Source organism: Rhipicephalus microplus, unplaced genomic scaffold, assembly GCF_043290135.1.
Source record: "Rhipicephalus microplus isolate Deutch F79 unplaced genomic scaffold, USDA_Rmic scaffold_1002, whole genome shotgun sequence".
NCBI lineage: Eukaryota > Metazoa > Arthropoda > Arachnida > Ixodida > Ixodidae > Rhipicephalus > Rhipicephalus microplus.
In genome coordinates, this window is record NW_027465552.1 from 5,001 (window position 1) to 17,500 (window position 12,500).

General features: G+C 60.8%; 2 non-coding genes across 2 annotated transcripts; both read right to left on the minus strand.

Annotated features, from left to right (window-relative positions):
* Positions 1–1,034: 1,034 nt before the first annotated feature.
* LOC142795998 (5.8S ribosomal RNA) lies at positions 1,035–1,187 on the minus strand. The gene has a single exon (XR_012893470.1). It is a non-coding gene; the product is annotated as a 5.8S ribosomal RNA (ribosomal RNA).
* A 1,719-nt stretch (positions 1,188–2,906) lies between these two features.
* LOC142795999 (small subunit ribosomal RNA) lies at positions 2,907–4,721 on the minus strand. Its single transcript, XR_012893471.1, has one exon. It is a non-coding gene; the product is annotated as a small subunit ribosomal RNA (ribosomal RNA).
* Positions 4,722–12,500: the final 7,779 nt, after the last annotated feature.

Genomic DNA, 12,500 nt, shown 5'->3' on the forward strand with positions numbered 1-12,500 from the left:
TGCACGCGTGCGGCGCACAACCGGTGTGACGTGGAAGTGACGGGACACGTTCGTAAACCCATCGCGAACCGAGTACGACGCCCTACCAAGTGCGCCCGCAACCCTGTACAGGGTCACATCTTCACAAGGCTGGCAAGCGGCATTCCGCTGCGCGCGTGCGTCGTCCGAGCAGTTGCGTGATAAACGACCGTGTCGAAAGCCCAAACACCGCCGAGGCCAGTCGCCGCCGCCGCAAGGGCAGCCACGCAGCCTGGCGAGAGGCATCGTCTCGTGTAGCGTCGCCCCCGCCCCAACTGGAGTGGCCCAGTTTTTTGAACGGGACGGGAACTGCGAAGCACTTAGACCGACGGCGGACTACGACGAGAACGCCTTAAGCTTCGCCAACGTTTCGCCAACTCGTGCGGGAGACTTTTTCCGCTTCGCGGCAAGTCGTCGCGCCGTGCTCTCCGCATCAACCGCGTACGCAGCGAACCGCAAACGTCGGGCGCAGCCTCCTCACCTCCCTGCGCTTTGCGCGCGAACGTTCCCTGTTCGCGCGGCAAAGCCTGGAGGAGGCACGGCCCCGCAGCGTGTTCGAGCGCCCGGTCTACGGGACACCCTGCTTACTTCGAGGGCAACAAGCGCAACGCAAGGCTGCGATCTCGCGCACTTTGCGCACGGCTGGAGAAGCTTTGCTGGCCGGCTTTCGCTCCTCGTGTTTACCGTGCGTTAAAGTTGCGCGTCCGTGGCTCTCGCAGCTCTTGCGCGCCCGGTCGCAGAGAGGAGTACGCAACCTCGACCGCACTTTCCCTGCAGGCTTCCTTCCGACTCGAAGTCCTGCGGCGGTCTCAACGAGGTGCCACATCCTCAATGCAGTCGGTCGCCCCCGTTTCGGTTGGGCTCTGGCACGACGGTCGCCACCGTCTCGCCCTTGAGTGGCCGCTGTTGGCGCTCGCTGTGAGGTGTTCAGCGTGCTGTCCGTGTTGCCGACGCGGTCAAAACGAGTCGACGGCTCACGTTCCCATGTGCGCCGAAGGCTCTCTTGATATGTGATCCGACCCTCAGACAGACGAAGCCAAGGGAAGACCCAAGGCCGCAATGTGCGTTCAAAGAATCAGTGCTCAGTGTGTCCTGCAATTCACACCAAGTCTCGCAGCTGGCTGCGTTCTTCATCGACCCGAGAACCGAGTGATCCACCGCTTAGAGTCGTGAAAAAGTGTTTGTTCAATTCCGTACAGTCAAAACCAAACGTTTCTGGCACTCGGCCAAACAGTGGCCAAGAAGGGCGCTTTTCAGCGCACGCTTGGACTCCAAAACTCTGCCGCGCCTTTTTCGGCTGCCGCAAATCGAGCAAACGGTGTGTTTCGGACGGCGTTTCGCTTCCGCTACTTGCGAGTGCTTTCGTGGTCCACCCCTCTATAAATACTCGGGAGGCGTCGAAGCCGGTTCTCCAAGCCGGACCCGTAGGTATCGTTGTGTGCTCGCTCTCATTGGCCCGCCTAACCAGAAAATGCCTGCGGTACACCCATTTGGATAAGAGTGCACGCAGATGCGGGCCTCGACGGCTACACATTTCCTCGGGCGGCCGCCTCCCGGCCTCCGTGGAGCGCGGGATGCACGGTCCCATCGACAAGCCTCTCCCGTTTTTACCGTGGCGTCGCGGTTCACCACGGCGGGCGGGTCGGTCTCCTCCGCATAAAAAGGGGGACCCCCGCTTTTTGTTCCACGAAATCGCACAAGCTTTTTTCGCATCCACGGTTTGCCACCGCACACCAAAATGCCGATCCGGCTGCCTACTTTAGCCAACAGGTGGAGCCAGGCGCGCCGTACTTGCGCGGCACTTCCCACGTCCACCGAAGTCGGTGCCAAGGACCACTTTCGGCGCCGGAGCCGCGTACGAGCCTACTCGAGGCGGAAGAACGAAGCCAGCAAGGGCCTGGCCGCAAGTGCGTTCAATTGTCGGGACGTCCAAGTCCCTCGTTCTTCCGTGCTTCCTCTTTCGGCAAGTCGTTGCGGCACCTTCCCAAAGCGCGCAGACCCGCTAATCGCGACGAGCGCGACGTGGCCGTGCCGCCTTTCCCTCGGCAGCAAGCAAAACGCCTGGCAACGTCGACGCTCCCCTAACCGCGATCTCGCACCGTGTTTCGTGTGGCGAATTCAAAAGCCGGCCGGCGCTGCTGCAACCATTACGGTCGGTACGCATACGCCGCGGAGGGCGGGACGGTCATCGGAGCGTGCGGTTCCTCCATCGAGTACTGCGCACCTCGGCCGTCGCATCGCCGTGCCATGACCGGCCGCGCGTCAACGCGAACCGGTGCCAGCGAGATCCCTCGCCTGCAAGAACCGACCGGCAGCCTCCGTCACCCGAGGACGCGGAGGCGCTTGCCGCGGACGGCGGGACGGTATGCACTGGTGCACAGCGGACCCGTCACATCGCCAGTTCCTTGACCGACCGCCGACGCTTGTGCCGTTCCTCTCGTACTTGGCAGTCGCCGCGCGATTGTCGGGTCTCGTTCTTGCACGCTCGAACGGTCGGGAGGGCACTCGGCTGGCGTTTCGGGAACGCGCAGCCTCGCCTTCTACCGACGTAACCACGACTCGCCGTTCGCGCTCCGCCGCTCCTGTTTACAGTACTAGGCGGTCCCGCAGCGGTCGGGTCGCGCATTTCGAGCGCTTCGAGCCACGGTGCAGTGGCGGGTCGAAAGCCGACCTATGAGTGCGTTGCGCCGTTTGTACCCGCGTCCGCCACCTGGCCGACCGTCCAAGGTCGCGGTGTTGGCGTCCGCTGGGCGCAACAATTTGTCACGGGGTGCCGCTCCACATTCAGGCAGCCCCGTGGGGAAAAGCCGACCCCGCGTCCAAACGGGGTCAGCGGCAGAAAGTGTCGGGCGCAGACGCAGCTGAGGCGCTCACCCTTCACAATCCGTTAATGATCCTTCCGCAGGTTCACCTACGGAAACCTTGTTACGACTTTTACTTCCTCTAAATGATCAAGTTTGGTCATCTTTCCAACAGACCGGCGCAACCGAAAGGCCGCGCCGGACATCGGTCCGAAGACCTCACTAAATCATTCAATCGGTAGTAGCGACGGGCGGTGTGTACAAAGGGCAGGGACGTAATCAACGCGAGCTTATGACTCGCGCTTACTGGGAATTCCTCGTTCAAGGGGAACAATTGCAAGCCCCTATCCCAATCACGAAAGAAGTTCCACGGGTTACCCAGTCTTTTCAGACAGGGATAAAGACACGCTGCTTCCTTCAGTGTAGCGCGCGTGCGGCCCCGGACATCTAAGGGCATCACAGACCTGTTATTGCTCTGTTTCGTGCGGCTAGGAGCCGCTTGTCCCTCTAAGAAGGTTGTAAGGTGCTGGGAACCCCGCACCTATTTAATAGGCTAGAGTCTCGTTCGTTATCGGAATTAACCAGACAAATCGCTCCACCAACTAAGAACGGCCATGCACCACCATCCACCGAATCAAGAAAGAGCTCTCAATCTGTCAATCCTCCCAGTGTCCGGGCCGGGTAAGTTTTCCCGTGTTGAGTCAAATTAAGCCGCAGGCTCCACTCCTGGTGGTGCCCTTCCGTCAATTCCTTTAAGTTTCAGCTTTGCAACCATACTTCCCCCGGAACCCAAATACTTTGGTTTCCCGGAAGCTGCCCGCCGAGTCATTTGAGTAACTCAGGCGGATCGCTGGTTGGCATCGTTTATGGTCAGAACTAGGGCGGTATCTGATCGCCTTCGAACCTCTGACTTTCGTTCTTGATCAATGAAAACATTCTTGGCAAATGCTTTCGCAGTAGTTCGTCTTGCGACGGTCCAAGAATTTCACCTCTAGCGCCGCAATACGAATGCCCCCGTCCGTCCCTTTTAATCATTACCTCGTATTCCAAAAACCAACAGAACAGAAACGAGGTCTTGTTCTATTATTCCATGCAAGTTTATTCAGGCGACTCGCCTGCGTTGAGCACTCTAATTTTTTCAAAGTAAAAGCACCGGCCATCTCGAGGCACACAATGAAGTGCACCAAGAAAGAACCGGCATGATGTTCAGTCCGAGCCGTCGCATCGGGTAGATGCACTACTCGTCTGGAACTGAGATCCAACTACGAGCTTTTTAACCGCAGCAGCTTTAGTATACGCTATTGGAGCTGGAATTACCGCGGCTGCTGGCACCAGACTTGCCCTCCAATTGATCCTCGTTAAAGGATTTAGAGTGTACTCATTTCAATTACGGGGCCTCAAAAGAGTCCCGTATTGTTATTTTTCGTCACTACCTCCCCGTGCCGGGAGTGGGTAATTTGCGCGCCTGCTGCCTTCCTTGGATGTGGTAGCCGTTTCTCAGGCTCCCTCTCCGGAATCGAACCCTGATTCTCCGTTACCCGTAACAACCATGGTAAGCAAGTAACCTACCATCGAAAGTTGATAAGGCAGACACTTGAAAGAAACGTCGCCGGCTCGTGGCCATGCGATCAGCACAAAGTTATCCAGAGTCACCACACAATACGGGCCGAAACCCGATCGATCTTGGTCTAATAAAAGCACCCGTTACCCAAAGGGCTCCAGGCTCACTGCATGTATTAGCTCTAGAATTGCCACAGTTATCCAAGTAGGAAGAAACGATCTAAGGAACCATAACTGATTTAATGAGCCATTCGCGGTTTCGCCTTATTTCGGCATGTACTTAGACATGCATGGCTTAATCTTTGAGACAAGCATATGATTACTGGCAGGATCAACCAGGTAATCGTTCGACTGCGCGTCCGTCCTCGCCCTCGGCGGGCCGGACGCAGTCTGTGTGCGGCGGAGGCCACCTTCAGGCGCCCCAACACGCTTATTTTGCACTCCGAGATGACGGCGTTCGAGCTCGCTACGGCACAACCTTCCCGAAAGACGAGTGGGAGCCGTGCGGCAAGAAGCACGTTCATGCTCGCTCTTTTTCGTTGCATCGACTCGGTCGCGCCGTGCGGGTTGCCCAAGCCCGCTGCACTGTCGGTGGACCGGCCGGAACTAGCAACGGAGCCGAGACTGCAAAGCCGCCAGACGACGGGTCACGCCCGCGTCTTCGGCGCTTTCGCATCTGAATCGCCCGAGGACGACACGGAACACACCTCGATATCGTGGTAAAACGGCACCGTCCGACAACCAGCCCCTAACGCATCAAGCGGATGAGGCTGCAGACGACTGCCGTGGATTCCCCTGGAGCAGACCCGAGGACACGCTTGACGAGGCCGAAGCCCGCCGCATATCAGACACCCGGTCGCTTTCGCGTACGCCGCTCACGAGAACCCCCACATAATAGCAGCGATAAGTACCCAGACCTCCTTGGGCCCTAATACGAGCGTACTCGAGAAAATTTCACCGCGGGTGTGCCCCGAAACGTGTGGCATGTTGAGCGTGCCACAAGTCTACGTCGCTCTCAAACCCGCCGAGGTCGTAGAATTTGCGACCCTACTCACGAAATTCCCACCGAGGATACGGCCGCAAACGTACCGCACCTTGGGTAGGCCACGAGTTTGTGCAACACTACGCTGACGGCACAGCACCGAGGTCGTGCGCGCACGCACGGGAAAATTCCGCCGCGGTTTCTGCCGAAAACGTGAGGCACCACGACTCTCCGCAAGTTCGCGTCGACTGCGAAAGACCGAAGTCGTGAACGACGTGTCCGCTACTCGCCGCCGACACGCTGGACACCAAACGTACAACGACTCGACGGCGTCGTAGAGGCCCACGACGCGGTTTTCCTTAACGACGTCTCGGCGTGGCACCGACAGGTTAGAACGGCCGACCAACGTTCCCTGTCCGCCGTTCGGCTCAGTCGAAGGGCTCGGCGACTTCGGCAACGCTGCGAAGCCGCACGGTGACGCACGCCATGTCCCCATTTTTTTTTTTCTTTCTGCGTCTGCCGGGGTGCCCCTATAATAGCAGCGATAAGCACCCAGACCGCCGTGGGTCGCTCGCCCCGGCTGACGTGGTTTTTCGTACTCCTGCGGCGGTCGCCGTCAAGCACGTCCAAATACGCTACTTTCGTGGGCGCATTCACGCTCTTTCGCTTCGCCGGAGTGCCAGCACTCACTCTGCCAAAAACGGCGAACATCCGAGCGGCGGTTCCCACTTTTGCGTCGGCGTCGCAAACCCCGCCCCGGCAGACGAGGTTTGCCGTACTCGTGCGACGGTGGCCGGCGGGCACGTCGAAAGACGCCGATATCGTGCGCGAATTGGCGCACCTTGGCTTCACCGGAGTGCCGCCACTGACTCCTCCAAAAACGGCGAAGATCCGAGCGGCGCTTCCCACTTTCGCATCGGCGTCCCGAACTCCGCCCCGGCTGACGCGGTTTACCGTACTCGTGCGACGGTCGCCGGCGAGCACGTGGAAAGACGCCGATATCGTGCCCGAATCGGCTCCGTTCGGCTTCGCCGGAGTGCCAGCACTGGCTCGGCGAAAGACGACGAACATCCGAGCGACGGTTCTCACTATTGCGTACGCGTCGCAAACCCCGCCCCGGCAGACGCACTTTGCCGTACTCGTGCGACGGTCGCCGGCGAGCACGTAGAAAGACGCCGATATCGTGCCGGAATCGGCCCCGTTTGGCTTCGCCGGAGTGCCAGCACTCACTCGGCCACAAACGGCGAACATCCGAGCGGCGGTTCCCACTTAGCCGTCGGCGTCCCGAACTCCGCCCCGGCAGACGCGGTTGCCGAGCTCGTGCGACTAGCGACCGCGAAGCCGTCTCGCGACGCCGCTTTCGTGCGCGGCTCCCACTGCGACCTGGGTCACCCGAGGTCGACGAGCAAAAAAGAATGTCGAAAAAAATTTTTTTTTTTTTTGCGTCTGCCGGGGTGCCCCTATAATAGCAGCGATAAGCACCCAGACCGCCATGGGTCGCTCGCCCCGGCTGACGTGGTTTTTCGTTTTCCTGCGGTGGTCGTCGTCAAGCACGTCCAAACACGCCACTTTCGTGGGCGCATTCGCGCTCTTTCGCTTCGCCGGAGTGCCAGCACTCACTCTGCCAAAAACGGCGAACATCCGAGCGGCGGTTCCCACTTTTGCGTCGGCGTCGCAAACCCCGCCCCGGCAGACGAGGTTTGCCGTACTCGTGCGACGGTGGCCGGCGGGCACGTCGAAAGACGCCGATATCGTGCGCGAATTGGCGCACCTTGGCTTCACCGGAGTGCCGCCACTGACTCCTCCAAAAACGGCGAAGATCCGAGCGGCGCTTCCCACTTTCGCATCGGCGTCCCGAACTCCGCCCCGGCTGACGCGGTTTACCGTACTCGTGCGACGGTCGCCGGCGAGCACGTGGAAAGACGCCGATATCGTGCCCGAATCGGCTCCGTTCGGCTTCGCCGGATTGCCAGCACTGGCTCGGCGAAAGACGACGAACATCCGAGCGACGGTTCTCACTATTGCGTACGCGTCGCAAACCCCGCCCCGGCAGACGCACTTTGCCGTACTCGTGCGACGGTCGCCGGCGAGCACGTAGAAAGACGCCGATATCGTGCCGGAATCGGCCCCGTTTGGCTTCGCCGGAGTGCCAGCACTCACTCGGCCACAAACGGCGAACATCCGAGCGGCGGTTCCCACTTAGCCGTCGGCGTCCCGAACTCCGCCCCGGCAGACGCGGTTGCCGAGCTCGTGCGACTAGCGACCGCGAAGCCGTCTCGCGACGCCGCTTTCGTGCGCGGCTCCCACTGCGACCTGGGTCACCCGAGGTCGACGAGCAAAAAAGAATGTCGAAAAAAATTTTTTTTTTTTTTTTGCGTCTGCCGGGGTGCCCCTATAATAGCAGCGATAAGCACCCAGACCGCCATGGGTCGCTCGCCCCGGCTGACGTGGTTTTTCGTTTTCCTGCGGTGGTCGTCGTCAAGCACGTCCAAACACGCCACTTTCGTGGGCGCATTCGCGCTCTTTCGCTTCGCCGGAGTGCCAGCACTCACTCTGCCAAAAACGGCGAACATCCTAGTGGCGGTTCCCACTTTTGCGTCGGCGTCGCCAACCCCGCCCCGGCATACGCGGTTTGCCGTACTCGTGCGGCGGTGGCCGGCGGGCACGTCGAAAGACACCGATATCGTGCGCGAGTCGATGCTTCTTGGTCTCGCAGGAGGGCCGCCACTCACTCCTGCAAAAACGGCGAAGATCCGAGCGGCGCTTCCCACTTTTTCGTCGGCGTCGCAAACCTCGCCCCGGCAGACGCGCTTTGCCGTACTCGTGCGACGGTCGCCGGCGAGCACGTCGAAATACGCCGATATCGTGCCCGAATCGGCCCCGTTTCGCTTCGCCGGAGTGCCAGCACTCGCTCGGCCAAAGACGACGAACATCCGAGCGACGGTTCCCACTATTGCGTACGCGTCGCGAACCCCGCCCCGGCAGACGCGGTTTGCCGTACTCGTGCGGCGGTGGCCGGCGGGCACGTCGAAAGACGCCGATATCGTGCACGAATTGGCGCTCCTTGGCTTCACCGGAGTGCCAGCACTCACTCGGCCAAAAACGGCGAACATCCGAGCAGCGGTACCCACTTAGCCGTCGGCATCCCGAACTCCGCGCCGGCTGACGCGGTTGCCGAGCTCGTGCGACTAGCGACCGCGAACGCGTCTCGCGACGCCGCTTTCGTGCGCGGCTCCCATTGCGACCTGGGTTACCCGAGCTCGACCAGCAAAAAAGAAGGTCGAAAATTTTTTTTTTTTTTTCTGCGTCTGCCGGGGTGCCCCTATAATAGCAGCGATAAGCACCCAGACCGCCGTGTGTCGCTCGCCCCGGCTGACGTGGTTTTTCGTACTCCTGCAGCGGTCGCCGTCACGCACGTCCAAATACGCCACTTTCGTGGGCGCATTCGCGCTCTTTCGCGTCGCCGGAGTGCCAGCACTCACTCTGCCAAAAACGGCCAACATCCGAGCGGCGGTTCCCACTTTTGCGTCGGCGTCGTAAACCCCGCCCCGGCAGACGCGGTTTGCCCTACTCGTGCGACGGTCGCCGGCGAGCGCGTCGAAAGACGCCGATATCGTGCGCTAATTGGCGCTCCCTGGCTTCTCCGGAGTGCCGCCACTCACTCCTCCAAAAACGGCGAAGATCCGAGCGGCGTTCTCCACTTTCGCATCGGCGTCCCGAACTCCGCCCGGGCTGACGCGGTTTACCGTACTCGTGCGACGGTCGCCGGCGGGCACGTCGAAAGACGCCGATATCGTGCCGTAATCGGCCCCGTTTGGCTTCGCCCGTGTGCCAGCACTCACTCGGCCAAAAACGGCGAACATCCGAGCAGCGTTTCCCACTTTCGCATCGGCGTCCCGAAGCCCGCCCCGGCAGACGCGGTTTGCCCTACTCGAGCGACGGTCGCCGGCGATCACGTCGAAAGGCGCCGAATTCGTGCACGAATCGATGCTTCTTGGTCTCGCAGGAGGGCCGCCACTCACTCCTGCAAAAACGGCGAAGATCCGAGTTGCGCTTCCCACTTTTTCGTCGGCGTCCCGAACTACGCCCCGGCTGACGCGGTTTACCGTACTCGTGCGACGGTCGCCGGCGGGCACTTCAAAATACGCCGATTTCGTGGGCGCATTCACGCTGTTTCGCTTCCCCGGAGTGCCAACACTCACTCTGCCGAAAGCGGCGATCATCCGAGCGGCGGTTCCCACTTTTGCGTCGGCTTCGCAAACGGCGCCCCGGCAGACGCGCTCGTGCGACGTACTCGTGCGACGGTCGCCGGCGAGCACGTCGAAAGACGCCGATATCGTGCTCGAATCGACCCCGTTTCGCTTCGCCGGAGTGCTGCCAGTCACGGCGCAGAAAACGGCGAACAAGTGTTTTTTTTTTTTTTTTTCCTAGAATTTGTGTTATAGAAGGCACATTTGATATCGGACGATAATTTTCAACTTTATCACGCGCACCGATTTTCGTGTAGAGGTTTGCAAGTTTATGGGAATTTCTCCACTTGGAATAATGCGATTTAGTAGTACTACGAGAACTTCATGGATGTACTCAAGGGTACGGGGCAAGTCAGTTACGTCAACACCTGCAGATTTTTTACACTTCAAACTGAAAATTGTTGGTTGTGAGTCCTCGTGTGATATTAAAGGCCGATTCGCTAACACATAGAACAAAGAAAGAAAGGAAGAAAAAACGCCCGCGCTCGCTCAAGAAACCTGGGTTCGCAACAAGTGGCAACAACAAGCAACCGAGCGAGTGCGCCAAAACCCGTGGCGGCCGAACAAACGCGAAGTCCCAACCGCGTCAGCCGGGGCGGCACGGGACAGGAAAAATCACTTCAGCCGGGGCGGCGGGGCACCGAATAAACCTCGTCACCTCGTCGCAGGATAAAAGAGGAAACAAAAAGTCTAAACAGCGTCTGCTGGAGCGAATGCGTAATAAAACAACAACAACAACAAAAAAAAAAAACACCCGCGCTCAAGAAGTCTGCAATCACCACAAAAGGCGACTGTGACCGAGCAGCGTCAGCCGGGGCCGTGCGGAAACGGAAAAACCGCGACTACCGGGGCGTCGAGGCACCGAAAAATCCACTTCAGCCGCGGCGAAAAAAAAAAACAAAAAGAAAGACGGAGGGGGGGGGGGGGAACCACGTCTGCCGGGGCGAAGGAAAAAAAAAAAACGCGTCTGCCGGGGCGAGCCCGGGTGCGGCACCACCGGGAAAACTGTGGCAAACAGACATGGCGATCGAGTGAGTGGGCCGCCAGCCAGGCTCAGCCAAAAAGTGCAAAGTCCGAACTGCGTCAGCCGGGGCGGCAAAAACCACGTCAGCCGGGGCGGCGCAAAAAACCGCGTCTGCCGGGGCGGCACGAAACCGCGTCAGCCGGGGCGGCGCGAAAACTGCGTCAGCCGGGGCGAAAGAAAAAAAAAAAAAAAACGCGTCTGCCGGGGCGAGCCCGGGTGCGGCACCACCGGGAAAACTGTGGCAAACAGACATGGCGATCGAGTGAGTGGGCCGCCAGCCAGGCACAGCCGAAAAGTGCAAAGTCCGAACCGTGTCAGCCGGGGCGGCAAAAAACCGCGTCAGCCGGGGCGGCGCAAAAAACCGCGTCTGCCGGGGCGGCACGAAACCGCGTCTGCCGGGGCGGCGCGAAAACTGCGTCAGCCGGGGCGAGCCCGGGTGCGGCACCACCGGGAAAACTGTGGCAAACAGACATGGCGATCGAGTGAGTGGGCCGCCAGCCAGGCTCAGCCAAAAAGTGCCAAGTCCGAACTGCGTCAGCCGGGGCGGCAAAAAACCGCGTCAGCCGGGGCGGCGCAAAAAACCGCGTCTGCCGGGGCGGCGCGAAAACCGCGTCTGCCGGGGCGGCGCGAAAACTGCGTCAGCCGGGGCGAAAGAAAAAAAAAAACGCGTCTGCCGGGGCGAGCCCGGGTGCGGCACCACCGGGAAAACTGTGGCAAACAGACATGGCGATCGAGTGAGTGGGCCGCCAGCAAGGCTCAGCCAAAAAGTGCTAAGTCCGAACTGCGTCAGCTGGGGCGGCAAAAAACCGCGTCTGCCGGGGCGGCACGAAACCGCGTCAGCCGGGGCGGCGCGAAAACCGCGTCTGCCGGGGCGGCACGAAACCGCGTCAGCCGGGGCGGCGCGAAAACTGCGTCAGCCGGGGCGAGCCCGGGTGCGGCACCACCGGGAAAACTGTGGCAAACAGACATGGCGATCGAGTGAGTGGGCCGCCAGCCAGGCACAGCCGAAAAGTGCTAAGTCCGAACTGCGTCAGCCGGGGCGGCAAAAACCGCGTCAGCCGGGGCGGCGCGAAAACCGCGTCTGCCGGGGCGGCACGAAACCGCGTCAGCCGGGGCGGCGCGAAAACTGCGTCAGCTGGGGCGAGCCCGGGTGCGGCACCACCGGGAAAACTGTGGCTAACAGACATGGCGATCGAGTGAGTGGGCCACCAGCCAGGCTCAGCCAAAAAGTGCTAAGTCCGAACTGCGTCAGCCGGGGCGGCAAAAACCGCGTCAGCCGGGGCGGCGCAAAAAACCGCGTCTGCCGGGGCGGCACGAAACCGCGTCAGCCGGGGCGGCGCGAAAACTGCGTCAGCCGGGGCGAAAGAAAAAAAAAAAACGCGTCTGCCGGGGCGAGCCCGGGTGCGGCACCACCGGGAAAACTGTGGCAAACAGACATGGCGATCGAGTGAGTGGGCCGCCAGCCAGGCACAGCCGAAAAGTGCCAAGTCCGAACTGCGTCAGCCGGGGCGGCAAAAAACCGCGTCAGCCGGGGCGGCGCAAAAAACCGCGTCTGCCGGGGCGGCACGAAACCGCGTCAGCCGGGGCGGCGCGAAAACTGCGTCAGCCGGGGCGAGCCCGGGTGCGGCACCACCGGGAAAACTGTGGCAAACAGACATGGCGATCGAGTGAGTGGGCCGCCAGCCAGGCTCAGCCAAAAAGTGCCAAGTCCGAACTGCGTCAGCCGGGGCGGCGCAAAAAACCGCGTCTGCCGGGGCGGCGCGAAAACCGCGTCTGCCGGGGCGGCGCGAAAACTGCGTCAGCCGGGGCGAAAGAAAAAAAAAACGCGTCTGCCGGGGCGGCAAAAAACCGCGTCTGCCGGGGCG